Source organism: Hyperolius riggenbachi, chromosome 10 (genome assembly GCF_040937935.1).
Source record: "Hyperolius riggenbachi isolate aHypRig1 chromosome 10, aHypRig1.pri, whole genome shotgun sequence".
Taxonomy (NCBI): domain Eukaryota; kingdom Metazoa; phylum Chordata; class Amphibia; order Anura; family Hyperoliidae; genus Hyperolius; species Hyperolius riggenbachi.
The window spans coordinates 1,256,976-1,271,105 of NC_090655.1; the positions used below are offsets into that span (position 1 = coordinate 1,256,976).

General features: G+C 44.6%; 1 protein-coding gene across 10 annotated transcripts in view; it reads right to left on the minus strand.

Annotated features, from left to right (window-relative positions):
* Window positions 1-14,130, minus strand: part of LOC137534070 (prominin-1-A-like) — a 196,150-nt gene that overhangs the window by 114,553 nt on the left and 67,467 nt on the right. The window contains exon 1 of one of the 10 annotated variants that reach the window (XM_068255404.1): window positions 6,132-6,153. The exons of 5 other annotated variants lie outside the window; for them this stretch is intronic. The gene's annotated coding sequence lies outside the window, so the exon portion shown is untranslated. 4 more of the 10 variants (XM_068255403.1, XM_068255399.1, XM_068255398.1 and 1 more) reach the window with 4 other exon arrangements.

The following is a 14,130-nucleotide window of genomic DNA, read 5'->3' on the forward strand; positions in this document are numbered from 1 at the left end:
GGCACCACCAGGGGAGTTTTGGGGTTAGGCACCACCAGGGGGGTCCAGGGGTTAGGGATAGGTACAGGGAAGGTTCTCTGAGATTAGGGTTAGGTATAGTTACAGTACAATATACAACACCACCAGGGGGGTCCTTAAAGTTAGGCACCACCACCAGGGGGCGGTTAAGGTTAGGCACCACCAGGGGGGGTCTTAGGTTTAGGCACCACCAAGGATGTCTTAGGGTTAGGCACCACCAGGGGGTGGTTAGGTTTAGGCACCACCAGGGGGGGTCTAGGGGTTAGGAATAGGTACAGGGAGGGTTCTGTGTGAGAGTAGGGTTAGGTATAGTTACAGTACAATATACAACACCACCAGGGGGGGTCTTAGGGTTAGGCACCACCAGGGGAGTCTTAGGTTTAGGCACCACCAGAGGGGTGGTTAGGTTCAGGCACCACCAGGGGGGGTCTAGGGGTTAGGGATAGGTACAGGGAGGGTTCTGTGTGAGAGTAGGCTTAGGTATAGTTTTAGGGCTCGTTTCCACTGTAGCGGTGCGGAATCGCCTGGATTCCACCGCAGAAGAAATCGCATGCAGGTGCGTTTTTTTACGCGTTATTTTACGTGATTACGCATGCGATTTCGCATAGGTTAGGCTATGTGCGTTTTTAACCATGTCACTGCCTGTGTTAATTTACATTGGTTCCTATGCGGAATCGCATGCGTAATCGCGTAAAATATTGCGTAAAAAAACGCATGCGATTTCCCTATTAAATACATTAGCGGCGATTCGCATGCATTCCACTAGCAGGCGAATTCGTTGGCTCTTTTGTGCGTTTTTTCACCGCTCATAAAAACGCACCACGCAAACGCTACAGTGGAAACAGGTCCATTCACTTGCATTACATGTGCGAATCTGCATGCGTTGGACGCATGCAGATTCGCGATAGTGGAAACGAGCCCTTAGTAAAATTTTAGTAATACTTACTAATGTTTTACAACACTTATTATGAACGTAGTTATATTTATATCATCGTTATAAGCAATATTTTCAGATTTTATTATAAGAAGAAACCATAAATAGAGGTTCATCACAATAATATACAATTATAACGATTAAACATGTATTATCGTTTTTTTAATAAACGTAATTATAAGTTTCACTTTTGAAACCGAGAAGATTAACGTTTTCACTATTGTCGATTTCATACACAATAATTTAATGATGTATAGATTTCTAAAACATTACTTGTACACTAAATACACTTTTTCTATGTACGCGTTTGAGGGTAGGAACGCACTAGGCAGAAACGCTAGCGTTATAATGCAAGTCAAAGGGCACATGAAAAAACGCATGTGTTTTTCGATCTGTAAAATGCGTTTTTAAAAACGCTGGTCTTGCTGCTTATTTTTCCATAACGCATCAAAAACGCACATAGTGAAAGTCAATGGTGACAAAGAGGTATTGCGTTTTAATGCTTTTTTTTTTTTTTTTACCTAGCCTGATGATGCATTTCCGCTTCCTGTTGATAAAACGCATAAAAAAACCGTGTAAAATGCATATGCGGAGCATAAAACAGCCAATCAAATTTCAGCTATTCATTTTGCATGGGAAAATGTTAAGCGCAGCCATTCTCATGCAGGGAATGCACCAGGAGTTTTTTGGTAGATAGAAGGCTCGATAGATAATTTACGACAGATCCAATCCGATTTCAATTTTTTTCTGATCGATTTCCTTATAGAAGTGAATGGAAATCGATCAGAAAAACGATTGGGAAATTGATTTAAAAAAATAACTGGCGTATTCCCAGCATGACACTGTCAGGTTTTGTTCACATCTAAAATTGCAATCGCTGAGGCCAGCATTTTGCGATTTTCTGAGTGATTTTTTCCCGCCCCCGGCGTTTACATGCGCCGTACGATTTTGTGTAAAGCGCTTTTCTAGAACTTTTGCTGAGCGATTTGTTTTTTTTCCTGACGTCAGTCTGGAAGTGAACTCTTTGGCCCGGAAAATAATAAATACAATGTATTTATTCTTAAAAGCGCAATCGCCGCACAAAGTGATTTTGTGAGCGCTTTGCGTTTTTCCAATACTTTCCAGTATTGGAAAGTAATACTTTCCAGTATTTGCAGCAAAATCACCCTAAAAATGGTACAGGCAGTGCTTTGCTGAGCAGATCGTAAACGAGCCACTCAGATGTGAACTCTCTCATAGGGAATCATTGCACAAGAGCTTTTAGGACGATTTTTAAGATTACCGGCGCTAAAAAAAAAACCAAACAAACAAAAAAAAAACGCCCTCGGTGTGAAGGAGCCTGAAAGGTGGCGCACACTCCTCCTGACTTGTGTCGCCCGTCTGGGATCAGGAGCGGATCCCTGGCTGACATCGCTGGGCCGGCCTGTACAGACGTGTGTCAGCTGTGCAGCAGACGACGCGTTCTGTTGCTATGCGGGCGGGGGACGACATCACGCATCGGGCAGCGAAGTGGAGCAGGCAATGCGATTTGCCATCGCGGTGATGAGTTGATCCGCCGGGTGGATCCCTGGGGGGTTGGGGATCGGCGGGATATGCACACACCCGATTATCAGCTGATGGGGTAGTTATTGGCCACCTTAGTTAGGCGTCTGTACGGGTCTTTAATGGCAGAGTTCTCAAACCTGGCACAGTTGGTCACTGGGTGACTGGGATTAATATTCAGGAAAGTGGGTGGAGCCTACAACAGCCAATCAAAACTCCCCTTTTAAATTTTCAAGGGGAATATTACAATTGCTACCATTTTTGCACTGTTAATGGCACAAGCCTCAAATCTGCTAGTCTGTCACTGGGTGACTGGGGTTCAGATTCACTGCAACAGGGAAAACCACCTAGCAACAAGCAAAACTACCTAGCAACAGGGAAGACAGCCTAGCAACAAGGAAATCCACATAGCAACAGGGAAGAGCGCCTAGCAACAAGGAAGACCACCTAGCAACAGGGAAAACCCACTAGCACTGGAATACTTCATGGAAACACTGCCACCTGTGGGCATAACTGCTACTGCAACATAAGCACAGTGTGTTTTACATCAGTGTTTCTCAACATTTTATTGGTATGTACCCCTTTTAAAACCCTGTACTCACCAAGTACCCCCTGGCATAGTAAACATTATCTCAAGTACCCCTTGACAAATATATTTTTAATCATAGTACATAATAATTGGTACTAAACCATTTCCAAGCATTTATTATTGCTTTTAATTAGCTAAAATACTAATTTGGTGTTGTTTATATAGGATTTATCATAAATCTAAAACTCTAAATTTGTTATACTTAGTTAATTATATCAAGCCCGAGTACCCCCTGGAACCATCAGAAGTACCCCAGGTAAGGTAGGTTTTACATAATACAGATGATCCCCGGTTTACAGACGCCCAACTTACGAACGACCCACCAATACGAACGGCCCGATCACATCGCGATGATGTCATTTCCGTGGGGGAAGTTTGAAGAAGCGGTTTCAAACGTCCCGACTTAAGAACGGATTCAAGTTAGGAACAAATCTACAGTCCCTATCTCGTTCTTTAACCAGGGACTACCTGTACAACACGCAGAACATTTATATCGTGCTTTTCTCCTGGCGGACTCAAAGCACCAGAGCTGCAGCCACTAGGGGGCGCTCTATAGGCAGTAGCAGTGTTAGGCCAGAGCTGCAGCCACTAGGGGGCGCTCTATAGGCAGTAGCAGTGTTAGGCCAGAGCTGCAGCCACTAGGGGGCGCTCTATAGGCAGAAGCAGTGTTAGGCCAGAGCTGCAGCCACTAGGGGGCGCTCTATAGGCAGTAGCAGTGTTAGGCCAGAGCTGCAGCCACTAGGGGTGCTCTATAGGCAGTAGCAGTGTTAGGCCAGAGCTGCAGCCACTAGGGGGCGCTCTATAGGCAGTAGCAGTGTTAGGCCAGAGCTGCAGCCACTAGGGGGAGCTCTATAGGCAGTAGCAGTGTTAGGCCAGAGCTGCAGCCACTAGGGGGAGCTCTATAGGCAGTAGCAGTATTAGGCCAGAGCTGCAGCCACTAGGGGGCGCTCTATAGGCAGTAGCAGTGTTAGGCCAGAGCTGCAGCCCCTAGTGGGCTCTTTATAGGCAGTAGCAGTGTTAGGCCAGAGCTGCAGCCACTAGGGGGCGCTCTATTGGCAGTAGTAGTGTTAGGTCAGAGCTGCAGCCACTAGGGGGCGCTCTATAGGCAGTAGCAGTGTTAGACCAAAGCTGCAGCCACTAGGGGGAGCTCTATAGGCAGTAGCAGTGTTAGGCCAGAGCTGCAGCCACTAGGGGGCGCTCTATAGGCAGTAGCAGTGTTAGGCCAGAGCTGCAGCCACGAGGGGGCGCTCTATAGGCAGTAGCAGTGTTCGGCCAGAGCTGCAGCCACTAGGGGGAGCTCTATAGGCAGTAGCAGTGTTAGGCCACAGCTGCAGCCACTAGGGGGCGCTCTATAGGCAGTAGCAGTGTTAGGCCAGAGCTGCAGCCACTAGGGGGCGCTCTATAGGCAGTAGCAGTGTTAGGCCGGAGCTGCAGCCACTAGGGGGCGCTCTATAGGCAGTAGCAGTGTTAGGCCAGAGCTGCAGCCACTGGGGGGCGCTCTATAGGCAGTAGCAGTGTTAGGCCAGAGCTGCAGCCACTAAGGGGGCGCTCTATAGGCAGTAGCAGTGTTAGGCCAGAACTGCAGCCACTAGGGGGCGCTCTATAGGCAGTAGCAGTGTTGGGCCAGAGCTGCAGCCACTAAGGGGCGCTCTATAGGCAGTAGCAGTGTTAGGCCAGAGCTGCAGCCATTAAGGGGCGCTCTATAGACAGTAGCAGTGTTGGGGAGTCTTGCCCAAGGTCTCCTTACTGAATAGGTACTGGCTTACTGAACACGAAGAGCCGAGATCCTTGGTCTGCTGTGTCAGAGGCGGAGCCCTTACCCAGCACACAAGCGCTATTCCACCAATAAGGCCCCATTTCCTCCGGTAAGACCCGACTATCTGCATGAGGTCTGAGTACAGCCGCAAACATGCGTTTTTGGAGCACATTTGTTTTTATTTCGTTTTGAATGCAAATTTTTTGCATCTGTTTTTGAATCTCCATGGCAACATGACATCAATGCAACTACACAGGAAACAGGAAGAAGCATGTTTAATGGGAAATTTTTATAAAACGCTGGAGTGTAAGAAGAGCCTCTGTGACCCCCAGAGCTGCAGGGGGGCCCGGGGGCTAAGGGGCCAGTACTGGGGCAGAGCAGCAGCAGCAGCATACTGTACCTGATTCTGTCAGTGGGACAGGTCCTCTTCAGTGTAGCCGCTGTGCAGCCAATCACCTAACAGCCCCCGATACCTGTCATATGACATGCAGTGTCGGCAGCCGCCAGGACAATTCCGGGACAATTCCGCATACCGTCATACCGAAATTCCGCATACCGGCACATTCCGGCGGTATTCTGCGGTATTCCGCATGAATTTTCCGTAATTTTTATCCGGACTTCCGTAATTTTCGAATGATTGTGTCTATGTTGTCTATTGTCAATAAAGTTGTTGTATATTACGGAAACGTGATTGAAAAGTTTACTGTCGTAAATTTCAGCCTTTTTTTCCGGAAATGCTGTTTTTTTATATGCGCCCTGTTTGGGGGGTGGCGCTCAGGCGGAATTTCGCGTCCATGAGCTTGTTGTCATGATTGGTCAACTCAATCCGCATCTCCTGATTGGTCAATTCATTCCGATTTTGCCGGAATTCCGCATTCCGGTTTGACGTTTCCGGATTCTGCGGAACAATGTGGAAACCCAAATTTCCGGCGAAATTTCGGTATTTTAGCTTCCGCGGAATTCGGAAGCTCATGCCTGCACTGAAGAGGAAAGTGAAGAGGCCTCCAGAACGAGGTACACCTCAGGCTCGGTGTACAGTGGTGGGTTGCGGTTTGGCATAACGGGCGTCTTGTCACGCGGCTTACCGATCTGCAATGCACCACCTGTGCGACATTCATGGTGCAGCGGGTGCACTGCGGTACAATGGCCTGCGGCATGGTGACAGTGAAGCATACGTTTCATTGACTGTATGCTTCACTGTATGCGACACAACGTGCAGCGCTGCTTTCCTGCTGATATACAATAAATATTGGGGTAGCTGTAAGCAGTGCCTCTTGTGGGGGGCTCCTTACCTCCCCCTGGTGTCAGTCGGTTCGGTGTCCCAGCTATCCGGGGCCCCATAACTTCCTGTGCGATTTGTGGCGGCCGCATATCTCGCCCTCATCCACTCTGATTGCAGGTTTCCAGGTTTCCTGCTCTATCCTGCGGCCCACACTAAGTACAGGAAGGCAGCGCCCGCCGATATATATATATAGATTTATTGCATCCACCTGTGTTATTGTCCGTTCTCTCAGACTCCGCCCCCCTACAGGAAACACGCCCATAACTTCATATCAAACCAGCTGTAATCTGCGATTATACAGAGTCACCTTCTATGGAACGCACCCAAAAACACGAACCCATCCACAAACGCAGAAATGGCCGTTACAATCCCACTATTTGCCTACATTATACTTCACCTTTAAATATGTATCCATGTTGTCATTTTGTCATACAATTATTTTATAAATCATAGCCTTATTTAGCTTGTAAAAAAAAGACGCCTAAGGGCCTGTACACACTGCTGCGCTTTTAAAATCGCATGCGATTTTTTAATTGCAAGCCTTCATGAGAACAGAAAAAGCGCATTGCGCCAGTGTGTACAGGTCTTCACAATTTTCATGATTTTTCGAAAGACCTTGCGATTAAAAAACGCATGCGATTTGAAAAGCGCAGCAGTGTGTACGGGCCCTTAGGGTTCTTTCACATCAGAGCTTTCGTTTGGAAAAGCTAAAAGCATGCGTTTTGCGTTTTTAATGCTTTTTCAATCCGTTAAAGCACATAGGAAAACGCAGGTGAAGTTATTGTTTTTTGACCTTCAACTGTAACTGTGTGCGTTGTGACGTTTTAAAAATGTACGCTCTTCTTGGACCTTGCGTTTTACATTGATTTACAATATAACGCAAGCTTCAGACGATTACACACTCAAAACGTGCAGAACGGCTCCTGCATGCGTTGCGGCGTGTCGTCGGAATCTGCGGTGCGACGCTGAGTAGCGGCGGAAGTAGTTCATTTACCCAAAGGGGAAGCGCCGATTCCCGACGATAAAATGCTCCCGGGTGCGCCATACCGCAACGCATCGAAACTCAGCATCGGGTGTGAAAGGTAAAATGAAAGTCTATGGACTTTCCTTTTACCTTGGTTAACGCAAAGTATCGACATTGTGTCAAAACGTCCAAAACCAGCTCAGATGTGAAAGATCTAATTAACATGTATAAATACATCAGAGGGCAATATAATACCTTGGCGGATGAGCTTTTTGTCCCTAGGCCTTCTCAAAGGACTAGAGGACATGTTCTGCGCATGGAGGAAAAACGTTTTAGCCATTTATTTAGGATCTCGAGAAAGCCCTGATGTAGGGGCGAAACGCCCGTCGACCTCACCTCCGCACCTCCGTGTTGCTGCAGTGTCTGGCTAAGTACCACTTGGATACATTATTATTGTTATTTTATGCCATTGTTATGCCACTGTCGTTTTAAGATGAAGAGGATTATTAAAAGTTATTTTTTATTGGTTGAGCTGCTCCTGGAAAGCCTTTTCTCTACCATATAGTGATAGTCAAAGGACTAGAGGACATGATCTGCGCATGGAGGAAAAACGTTTTAGCCATTTATTTAGGAAAGGGTTATTTACAGTAATGCTGGGAATACACGGTTCGTTTTTGCCTTCGTTTAAACCTTCGTTTCGATTGTGCCTTTTGTCCTTTTCGATCCCGAAATAATCGGTCATACGGTTAATATCACCACCCACGGTTTCGTTTTTTTTTTCGATTCTGATGGTTTCGTTTTTCCAATGATCGAAGGCTGCAAAGAAACGAAACGAAAATCCCTTTTTACAGGGACGGACTAGCATAAACGAATATATAATCGATCTGAACAGCCATCAAGCCTACCAATGGCTCGATTAGATGGATAAAGAGAGATAATATCAAACATGTTCGATCACTAGTCGTTCGTTTTTGGGGTCTATTAATCGAAACTATAATGAGATTATGACTATTTTCACATACGTTTTCAACACTCGATTCGTTTACCGAACGAATCGAAGGTTTAAACGAAGGCAAAAACGAACCGTGTATTCCCAGCATAAGAGTGATTAAGATGTGGAATGCATTGCCACAGGAAGTCGTTATGGCAAACTCTATACCTGCATTTAAAGGGGGCTTAGATGCTTTTGAAAGACATCCATGGCTACAATTACTAGGTTATGCCTAATGATGTTGATCCAGGGATTTTATCTGATTGCCATCTGGAGTCGGGAAGGAATTTTTCATTCATTTTTGAGGAGAATTGGTCCAATCCATGTTAAGGTGGCCATACACTTCACAATTATTCCCGTCGTTGTCCAGGAGATTTGATTAACCAGATGGAACTGGATAGAAATCAGTTGCTCCAAGCAATGCCCGATCGATCGATTCCTGGTCGAAATGAATGACGGGCAGTGTTGGCAGCAGAGCTTACACTCACCTGTCCTCTGTCTTCTCTCAGTTGCTGTCGGACACTCCTCCTCGTTTCACACATAGATGGGGGTGGCAGACGGCCCCACAGATTATCAATCGATTTCATGCTGAAATCTGCTGTAAAACCTTTGCTTAGTGTGTGGAAGGATTCCATTTTGCTAGGTACACACCATACAATTTTCTGTTAGATTTACCTGCCAGATCGATTATTTCCAACATGTCTGATCTGAACTTCGATAAATTGTTCGATTTTCTGTTTTTTTTTAATCTTCAATCATTTTTTTTTTTTTATCAATTTTCATTCAGTTCTATGAAAATCAATTAAAAAGAGGATAAAAAAATGATTTAAAAAAAAAAAATCTATCGAAATTCAGATCAGATATGTTGGAAAAAAAATCTGGCAGGTAAATCTAACAGAAAATTGTATGGTGTGTACATAGCGTCAATCTCTGACGAAGATCTGACCGGAATTGATCTTATGGTGGAATCTGGAGGTTGGCTCGCAGTGTGAGACCACATTAAAGGACACCCCAGGTGAAAATAAACTAAATGAAATAAACGATTGTATCTATCTTCCTTCTCCTAAAAATGACTTTTTAACCACTTAACCTCCCTAGCGGTATGGACAGAAATGTCCGTTCAAAAAAACATGCTGTGAACAGTATAAACATGCATACACATCAATACTCTCCTGCACTGCATACTAGACCATTGCTTGACACATTTTGGCAAGTTACAGGAAAAAAAAAAGTTTTAAAAATAAATGTTATCACTGTTTGCACAGAAATCCTGGGGAAATTGAACGCTGGGAAGGTTAAGGACTGCAGTCATAAAACCCCTTAAAGAGAATCTGTATTGTTAAAATCGCACAAAAGTAAACATACCAGTGCGTTAGGGGACATCTCCTATTACCCTCTGACACAATTTCGCCGCTGATCGCCGCATTAAAAGTGGTTAAAAACAGTTTTAAAAAGTTTGTTTATAAACAAACAAAATGGCCACCAAAACAGGAAGTAGGTTGATGTACAGTATGTCTACACATAGAAAATACATCCATACACAAGCAGGCTGTATACACCCTTCCTTTTGAATCTCAAGAGATCATTTGTGTGTTTCTTTCCCCCATGCACTGAAGTTTCAGGCTGCTCTTTTCTTCCTGCAAACAGCTTTGCCCTTGTCTGTAATTTCCCAGTATGTGAAAGCCCAGCCAGCTCAGAGGACACTTTATCCAGCTTGTAAAAGATAAGAGAGAAGAGAGAAGCTGCACTAATCTAAATATCACACAGGCAGTGTGCAGAGAGGGGCCTGAAAGGGGGAGTTTATAGCAGAACCACAACATTGAAGAACTTGGCAGCCTTCCAGACACTGGCCGACAAGTCTGACAGGGGAAAGATGCATTGATTTATTACAGAGATGGTGATAGTAGAAAGTGCAGGAGTTAGCCAGAACAGATTAGAATAGCTTTTGGAACTTGTAGGATGATAAAAAACAGGATGCAATTTTTGTTACGGAGTCTCTTTAAGGACCAGAGCCTTTTTTTCCATTCGGACCACTGCAGCTTTCACGGTTTATTGCTCAGTCATACAACCTACCACCTAAATGAATTTTACCTCCTTTTCTTGTCACTAATACAGCTTTCTTTTGCTGCTATTTGATTGCTCCTGCGAGTTTTAGTTTTTATTATATTCATCAAAAAAGACATGAATTTTGTCAAAAAAATGACTTTTTTAACTTTCTGTGCTGACATTTTTCAAATAAAGTAAAATTTCCTATACATTTGAGCACGAAAGTTATTCTGCTACATGTCTTTGATAAAAAAAAAAACATTCACTGTATATTTATTGGATTGGGTAAAAGTTATAGCGTTTACAAACTATGGTGCCAAAAGTGAATTTTCCCATTTTCAAGCATCTTTGACTTTTCTGCGCACCTGTCAGGTTTCATGAGGGGCTAAAATTCCAGGATAGTACAAATACCCCCCAAATGACCCCATTTTGGAAAGAAGACACCCCAAAGTATTCACTGAGAGGCATAGTGAGTTCATAGAATATATTATTTTTTGTCACAAGTTAGCGGAAAATGACACTTTGTGACAAAAAAAAACAAAACAAGTTTCCATTTCTTCTAACTTGCGACAAAAAAAAATGAAAGCTGCCACGGACTCACTATGCTCCTCTCTGAATACCTTGAAGTGTCTACTTTCCAAAATGGGGTCATTTGTGGGGTGTGTTCACTGTCCTGGCATTTTGGGGGGTGCCTAATTGTAAGCACCCCTGTAAAGCCTAAAGATGCTCATTGGACTTTGGGCCCCTTAGCGCAGTTAGGCTGCAAAAAAGTGCCACACATGTGGTATTGCCGTACTCAGGAGAAGTAGTATAATGTGTTTTGGGGTGTATTTTTACACATACCCATGCTGGGTGGGAGAAATATCTCCGTAAATGACAATTTTTTTATTTTTTTTACACACAATTGTCAATTTATAGAGATATTTCTCCCACTCAGCATGGGTATGTGGAAAAATACACCCCAAAACACATTATACTACTTCTCCTGAGTACGGCGATACCACATGTGTGGCACTTTTTTGCACCCTAACTGCGCTAAGGGGCCCAAAGTCCAATGAGTACCTTTAGGATTTCACAGGTCATTTTGAGAAATTTCGTTTCAAGACTGCTCCTCACGGTTTAGGGCCCCTAAAATGCCAGGACAGTATAGGAACCCCACAAATTACCCCATTTTAGAAAGAAGACACCCCAAGGTATTCCATTAGGAGTATGGTGAGTTCATAGAAGATTTTTTTTTTGTCACAAGTTAGCGGAAATTGATTTTAATTGTTTTTTTTTCACAAAGTGTCATTTTCCGCTAACTTGTGACAAAAATAAAATCTTCTATGAACTCACCATACTCCTAACGGAATACCTTGGGGTGTCTTCTTTCTAAAATGGGGTCATTTGTGGGGTTCCTATACTGCCCTGGCATTTTAGGGGCCCTAAACCGTGAGGAGTAGTCTTGAAACCAAATGTCGCAAAATGACCTGTGAAATCCTAAAGGTACTCATTGGACTTTGGGCCCCTTAGCGCACTTAGGGTGCAAAAAAGTGCCACACGTGGTACCGCCGTACTCAGGAGAAGTAGTATAATGTGTTTTGGGGTGTATTTTTACACATACAGATGCTAGGTGGGAGAAATATCTCTGTAAATGACAATTATTTGATTTTTTTTACACACAATTGTCCATTTACAGAGAGATTTCTCCCACCCAGCATAGGTATGTATAAAAATACACCCCAAAACACATTATACTACTTCTTCTGAGTACGGCGATACCACATGTGACACTTTTTTGCAGCCTAGGTGCGCTAAGGGGCCTAACGTCCTATTCACAGGTCATTTTGAGGCATTTGGATTCTAGACTACTCCTCACGGTTTAGGGCCCCTAAAATGCCAGGGCAGTATAGGAACCCCACAAGTGACCCCATTTTAGAAAGAAGACACCCCAAGGTATTCCGTTAGGGGTATGGTGAGTTCATAGAAGATTTTTTTTTTGTCACAAGTTAGCGGAAAATGACACTTTGTGAAAAAAAAAAACAATACATATCAATTTCCGCTAACTTGTGACAAAAAATAAAATCTTCTATGAACTCACCATACTCCTAACGGAATACCTTGGGGTGTCTTCTTTCTAGAATGGGGTCATTTGTGGGGTTCCAATACTGCCCTGGCATTTTAGGGGCCCTAAACCGTGAGGAGTTGTCTTGAACCCAAATGTCTCAAAATGACCTGTGAAATCCTAAAGGTACTCATTGGACTTTGGGCCCCTTAGCACAGTTAGGCTGCAAAAAAGTGTCACACATGTGGTATCGCTGTACTCAGAAGAAGTAGTATAATGTGTTTTGTGGTGTATTTTTACATATAACCATGCTGGGTGGGAGAAATATCTCTGTAAATGACACATTTTTGATTTTTTTTACACACAATTGTCCATTTACAGAGAGATTTCTCCCACCCAGCATGGGTATGTGTAAAAATACACCACAAAACACATTATACTACTTCTCCTGAGTATGGCGATACTACATGTGTGACACTTTTTTGCAGCCTAGGTGCGCTAAGGGGCCCAACGTCCTATTCACAGGTCATTTTGAGGCATTTGTTTTCTAGACTACTCCCCACGGTTTAGGGCCCCTAAAATGCCAGGGCAGTATAGGAACCCCACAAGTGACCCCATTTTAGAAAGAAGACACCCCAAGGTATTCCGTTAGGGGTATGGTGAGTTCATAGAAGATTTTATTTTTTGTCACAAGTTAGTGAAAAATGACACTTTGTGAAAAAAACAATAAAAATCCAATTTCCGCTAACTTTTGACAAAAATAAAATCTTCTATGAACTCATCATACACCTAACAGAATACCTTGGGGTGTCTTCTTTCTAAAATGGGGTCACTTGTGGGGTTCCTATACTGCCCTGGCATTTTACGGGCCCAAAACTGTGAGTAGTCTGGAAACCAAAATTCTCAAAATGACTGTTCAGAGGTATAAGCATCTGTAAATTTTGATGACAGGTGGTCTATGAGGGGGCAAATTTTGTGGAAACGGTCATAAGCAGGGTGGCCTCTTAGATGACAGGATGTATTGGGCCTGATCTGATGGATAGGAGTGCTAGGGGGGGTGACAGGAGGTGATTGATGGGTGTCTCGGGGGGCGGTTAGAGGGGAAAATAGATGCAATCAATGCACTGGGGAGGTGATCGGAAGGGGGTCTGAGGGGGATCTGAGGGTTTGGCCGAGTGATCAGGAGCCCACACGGGGCAAATTAGGGCCTGATCTGATGGGTAGGTGTGCTAGGGGGTGACAGGAGGTGATTTATGGGTGTCTCAAGGTGTGATTAGAGGGGGGAAATAGATGCAAGCAATGCACTAGCGAGGTGATCAGGGCTGGGGTCTGAGGGCGTTCTGAGGTGTGGGCGGGTGATTGGGTGCCCGCAAGGGGCAGATTAGGGTCTAATCTGATGGGTAACAGTGACAGGTGGTGATAGGGGGTGATTGATGGGTAATTAGTGGGTGTTTAGAGGAGAGAATAGATGTAAACACTGCGCTAGGGAGGTGATCTGATGTCGGATCTGCGGGCGATCTATTGGTGTGGGTGGGTGATCATATTGCCCGCAAGGGGCAGGTTAGGGGCTGATTGATGGGTGGCAGTGACAGGGGGTGATTGATGGGTGGCAGTGACAGGGGGTGATTGACAGGTGATCAGTGGGTTATTACAGGGAAGAACGGATGTAAATAATGCACTGGCGAATCGATAAGGGGGGGTTTGAGGGCAATCTGAGCGTGTGGGCGGGTGATTGGGTGCCCGCAAGGGTCTAATCTGATGAGTAACAGTGACAGGTGGTGATAGGGGGTGATTGATGGGTAATTAGTGGGTGTTTAGAGGAGAGAATAGATGTAAACAATGGATTTGGGAGGTGATCTGATGTCGGATCTGCGGGCGATCTATTGGTGTGGGTGGGTGATCAGATTGCCCGCAAGGGGCAGGTTAGGGGCTGATTGATGGGTGGCAGTGACAGGGGGTGATTG